Source organism: Dasypus novemcinctus, chromosome 20 (assembly GCF_030445035.2).
Source record: "Dasypus novemcinctus isolate mDasNov1 chromosome 20, mDasNov1.1.hap2, whole genome shotgun sequence".
NCBI lineage: Eukaryota > Metazoa > Chordata > Mammalia > Cingulata > Dasypodidae > Dasypus > Dasypus novemcinctus.
The window spans coordinates 14551933-14557932 of NC_080692.1; the positions used below are offsets into that span (position 1 = coordinate 14551933).

General features: G+C 45.5%; 1 protein-coding gene across 1 annotated transcript in view; it reads right to left on the reverse strand.

Annotated features, from left to right (window-relative positions):
- Positions 1-5655, reverse strand: part of RBM17 (RNA binding motif protein 17) — a 30260-nt gene extending 24605 nt beyond the window's left edge. Inside the window, exon 1 of the mRNA XM_004451255.5 lies at positions 5423-5655. The gene's annotated coding sequence lies outside the window, so the exon portion shown is untranslated. The remainder of the gene's footprint in view (positions 1-5422) is intronic.
- Positions 5656-6000: the final 345 nt, after the last annotated feature.

Consider the following 6000-nt stretch of genomic DNA (forward strand, 5'->3'; position numbering starts at 1 on the left):
TAAGTTAACATATAAAATATTAATAATCAAATAGTTTATTACCCAAATCAATCAGAAGTGAAATGAAGCAACTTCCACAAACTCCACTAGAAAGCTAAAAAAAGAGGGGGTAGACAGCAAGGGAAAAAGTATACATTAGGGGATTGGTGAGGTTAATAGGGTCCTGTTTAATTAACACTAGTACATCTCCCCACCTAGAAGTAAACTCAGAGAAATATTTTTTACCAAATTTGGGGTTAAAATCACACAGTGGATACAGGCTCTCTACCTGTAAGAGAAGTCGTCCATCTAAGAATTCTATATTTAAAAAAGATTTTATTGCTGAGGTAATGTTTATAAGAGACCACAATTCCTCTGATTCCTTTTCATTTCTAAATTGAATACGATTTGTTTTTGCTCTGCAAGCTTCTGAATTCATTCTGTAGCGAAATCTTATGTTCGTTTAAACATTCTTGTTTCTTTTCTCAAATCTTCAAGAACACACCTTAAATATTAGAAACTGATGTCATCTTACCAGCATCTGGTAGTTTTCAGGAACAAAGACCTTATAAAATGAGATCTCTACATCACAGGAAAGGCAAAAAAAGCTTTTTTCCTTTCATTTTCCCTTTTTCATTGAACTTCAAGATCACAGAACTGGACTAATCATAACACACTCCCATTATCCATCTGTGCATGCATGGCCTGCTTTTATTTAATAATTATAATGCTACTAGCACCTGTGAATTCACCACCCAAAACAAAAGCCAAGATTTTAACAAAAAACTACATCTAACCATACGGCTCCCCCATCTCATTCACATGATATGATTTCTCCTACCCATAGCAAGCATCAATCTGAATCCCACTGACAATCATTTCTTTGCTATCCTTCTTTCATATTGTTTTATATACATAGCTTTTTTGTACTATTCCTAGAAAAGTTTATTTTTAAAGCATTTATGAATATACCACAGTTTATTCATCCACAGTCCCCACTGTACCTGCTGAAGCATAACAAATGTATTAAAAAGACTCTGCCAAGGTCCAAGCCTAATCTAAATATTATCGATATTACTTGGATGACATAACATATTCAAGGAATGAAGTCCGGTGTCATCTAAGAAGCCAGGATCAAATGTACACACAAAACAAACTGCAGGTTTTTATCACTTCTTTTTTTTTTCCAATTTCTCTTCCCTTCCCCCCTCCCAGTTGTCTGCTCTGTGTCCATTCGCTGTGTGTTCTTCTGTGACCGCTTCTATCCTTATCAGCGGCACCAGGAATCTGTGTCTCTCTTTGTTGCATCATCTTGTTGTCAGCTCTCCATGTGTACGGTACCATTCTTGGACAGGCTGCACTTTCTTTTGCGCTGGGTGGCTCTCCTTACGGGGCGCACTCCTTGCGCGTGGGGCTCCCCTACACGGGGGACACCCCTGCGTGGCAGGGCACTCCTTGCACGCATCAGTACTGCGCATGGGCCAGCTCCACACGGGTCAAGGAGGCCCAGGGTTTGAACCGCCGACCTCCCATGTGGTAGGCGGACGCCCTATCCATTGAGCCAAGTCCACTTCCCAACTTCTTTTCTTTTTAAGAGTTCATTTTTTTTTGTTTATTTATTTGTTTGTTTTGTTTTGTTTATTTATTTATTTCTACCTCATCCCCACCCCCTTGTTGTTTTGCATTTGCTGTCTGTTCTGTACATTCTTCTGTGTCTGCTTGTCTTCTTTTTAGGCGGCACCGGAAACCAATCCTCGGACCTTCCAGAGTGTGAGAAAGATGTTTGATCTCTTGTGCCTCCTCAGCCTCATGGTCTGCGTGTCTCTTTTTCTTGTGTTATCTTGCCGTGCCAGCTCTCTACACAGGCCAGCACTCCTCCTGCAGGGGCCAACATGCCACGCAGGCCAGCACTCCGTGTGGGCCTGCTCTCCACTCAGGCCAGCGTGCCATGCGGGTCAGCTTGCTTTTCACCAGGAGGCCCTGGAAATCAAACCCTAGGTCTCCCATATGGTAGACAGGAGTCCAATCACTTGAGTCACATCTGATTCCCATGTGTGGTGTTCTGTGTCTGCTTGTCTTCTCTTTAGGAGGCACCAGGAACTGATCTGGGACCTTTCTGAATAGGAGAGAGGTGCTCAATCTCTTGCACCGCCTCAGCCCCTTGGTCTATTGTCTCTTATTGTCTCTCCTCTTTGTCTCTTTCTGTTGCATCATCTTGCTGTGCCAGCACTCTGTGCCAGCCAGCTTGCCTTTGCCAGGAGGGCCCGAAAATCAAACCTTGGACCTCCTATATGATAGATGAGAGCCCAATCACATAAGCCACATCTGCTTCCCTATCACTACTTTAAAATACCTGCTATTTACTTCCTTTTCATGGTAACGTTACATCTTTCATATATGCTTCATTTTCTTTAAGAAGACACACAATACACATAGTTCTGCTGGAAGGAAGAATGATGACTTTTCAAGATTCTACCTACGGTGGCAAAGTATTTTATAAAAATGTGCAACTGGAAGAAAAAGAACATGGAAGAGACACTACTTCTCAGAAGCATCTCACCTACTCATCTTTCAAGTGCATTTTTGAAGCCTTTAGGGATTACCACCCCCACAGAAAACTAACTATCCCTCATTTGTTCCATATTTGGAAACAGCAACTTTTATATGGTACAATGCCTACTGGTTTACACATCTGTCTCCTCTTATACTACTATAAGCCCCAAAAGGTAGGGGCTGTTGTTTTCATCTTTGTATCTCCAGTTTAGCACCATGCTTGGAACATTGTAAGCACTTTATTAACATTTTCTAAATGTATCAGAGAATAGATAGAAAACACAAATGCATCTATATTAATCACATTATTATGAATGCATATGTTTTTATGGACATAACTTATGGAAGTGGAATTTAATATAAGTATTATCAATTTAAAATCGTATACCATAATCAATGGGAGAGAAACTACTACTACTATACAACCAATAATGAGTCAAGGTCTGAGTTGTGAGCTCCTAAAGCAGCAGCCTTGCGAAGAAGAAACCTTTTATCACTAAATAGATATTCACATATCATAAAACCAAAGCCTCCTCTGTGAAGCCTATAGAACATAGCAAGTACACACAAGGAAGAGAAATAATGAGGGGTGGTGCACTTTGTCATCCACAAAAAAATAGCTATTAAAGACTTATGCCTGGGAAGTGGATGTAGCTCAGGTGACTGAGCTCCCACCTACCACACAGAAGGTCCAGGTTCAGTTCTCAGTGCCTCCTAAAGACAGCAAGCTGTCGCGACGGGCAGGTGCGGAGAACTGACACAACAAAATAACATGGTAAGATAATGCAACGAAAAGACACAGTGAGGAAACACAATGAGAAACCCAACAAAGCAGGGAGCAGAGGTGGCTGAGGCAACGAGGTGCCTCTTTTCCACATGGGAGCTCCCAGGTTCGGTTCCCAGTGCCTCCTAACAAGAGAAGACTAGCACACAACAAACAGACAAAGCAAAAGCAAAACAAGGGGCTGGGGAGAAAGAAAGAAATCTTAAAAAAAAAAAAAATGACAAGCTTCACATATAACATTTATGATGACTTCTTAAAGTTTAGAGGAAATTTCCTATACCTCCCACTTTGACATGTTCGTCCAGTTTAACAGACATTCTCATAGACTCTGCTATTATCAAAATGCCATAGGCTGGAGTATATTGCAAAGTCCACTCCAGTCACCTGGAATCAAGGTGTATAATGGAATATCTTCCACCATTTACTATTATGAAAGGCTTGAGGAATTACTAGATCTGGATCATCTATTCCCCTGTCAGGGGAGATCTGAAGAATTCACATACATGGAAGAATACAAAGATTAAAAAACAAAGCAAAAAACAAAAATAGGGTAAAATATCCACTTTAAAAAGTTACATTTGGGAATGTATAAAAATTCTCTCAAAATTCTTATTTTACATAAAGGTTATCCTTTAGTTACCACTGGACTCTACAGTCAGAATAGCTCTTCACTGTTAATTTCTGTTCCACTTTATGTTTTTGTCTCTATCACAACCTACTCTCTCTGCAGCACATAACCACTGCTTAATAAATTCTAAAAATAAAACACTCTTGGTTTAAGTTACTAATTTATTACCCAGTATTCCCTAAAAATCCTTATACTCAAAATGTGTGCCCTGTATCCAGTAAAAATGTGGAAACTGCACTGTATCCTTTAAAAACTCCACCTGTTGCAGGGAGACATATAAGTTCTCATCTTGCCATCTATTTGAGTACAGGTAGAATCTTGCCCTTATCTGGAATATCCCATATTCCACCCTCTTGTCTGGCTCTCACAGTAGTTCCTTCAATGGTCTTCCCTTACTTCTCAAAGACCCACCATGGTCTGACTTGACTACCTTTTCAAACAAATACCCCCTCCTCAAATCAAATACTCAGTTCCCAGAGGATTACAGTACTTCACCTTTCTGGAACTTCTGCACTTAACACCCTGGCAGCGAACCTTTCCCCCACCTTGTGTTATTAACAAAATACCAATTAACCTCCAAGACTCAGTATAAGCATCACCCCCTCTTCAAAGACTTTCCAGATCCCACCCTGGTTCTTCAGATCAACGCAGGCATGGACTTTCCTGCCTGTTTCCCTAGGGACCAAATTCCTGAGAGCAAGGGCAGAATCTTACTCAACGTGCATCCTCAGCTCATACACACAGAGTCTGGACCAGAGTAGATGCTCGAAAAAATGTGTGGTGATTGAACCTCAGGGCTAAAACGCCACTTTAAAATGACAAGGGCTAAGGTGACGGAGGAGCCCACGACTTCTTCCACTTGCTCAGGTAAATTCCCATCTTTGAGAAGTGTCAACATCTCGCTTTCCCAGCTCCGATGCCCTGGGAGGAAATGGCTTCTCGGCTCCCCACTCCCAGAGCCCTGGAGTGGTGCAAACGTGCTGGGCCACAGGTGACATACTGTCCTGGCCACCACGGTCCAGGGACTGACAAACTTTTTCAGAACATGGTCAACGGAGACGAGGAACGTTCTTTAGCCCCGAGGAGGCTGAAGCAGGCAGACAGGGAGGAAAAGAATGGGAAGAAGGAAAGGCACAGCGCGAGGGGCTGGGGCTGGAGGGAGAGAAAGGCGAGTGGCAGAGGCGCGGAGAGGGTCTGCGCGCGGCGGCGGAGCGCACAGGAATATGGAGGGGGTGGCCGGGGGCTCTCGACAGCAGCGCTGGGGACGAGGGTAAAGGGCGGGCGGGGGCAGCGCAGGGGACGCGGGCCCAAGAGCTGGGGGACGAGATGGCTGGCAGTCCCGAGCGGGCGGGTCGGACCCTCTCGCCCCCTGCGCGGTGAGGCCTAAGGCTGCGGCCTCGCGTCCGGGCAGCCGGAGGAGGCGCTTCCGCCCAGCCTCCCCGCCAAATCGGCGAGGTGGCGGCGAGGGGGCTACTTACCCGGCCCGCCCGGCCGACTTTCCCCATGGGCCGGAGCGGCGGCAGCGCGGAGCCCGGGGCCGAGGCGCGCAAGCTCCGTACCGAGCCCGGAAGCGCGGCGGTCTGAGGAGGTGTGGACGCACTCTGCGTAAGCCCGCCGACGACTCGAGGGAACAGAGCCCGCGCCAACCCCTACGCCAAATCCGCAGGGGATCTGCCGCGCGGGGGTCAGGGAGCGTGCGCCGCTGGGAGAGAGGGGACGCCTGCCCCGCGTCGCCCTGTCCGCAGCGGCCCCTGCCGGTGGGAGGTCCGTACCGCACGTTCCCCTCTGCGGGCGTCTTTTTATTTAACCTAGAGGTGTCGCAGCGGTGCAAGTTACTGAAATTTCAGCGTTACGAGAAAGTGGCAGTGACCCCAGATGGGGAGAAGGAGAAATGGTCCAAGGCCACAGGCATCTTCGCGGAAGCCAACTCCTAACTGAGGAGGAGGGGAAGAATGCCTCCTAACTCTCCATTCTAATGTGAAGAGCTGAAAATATATCCCCATATGAGAGATGAAAATGCACCGCAAAAGAAAGGGCATTGAGCATTGATTTGATT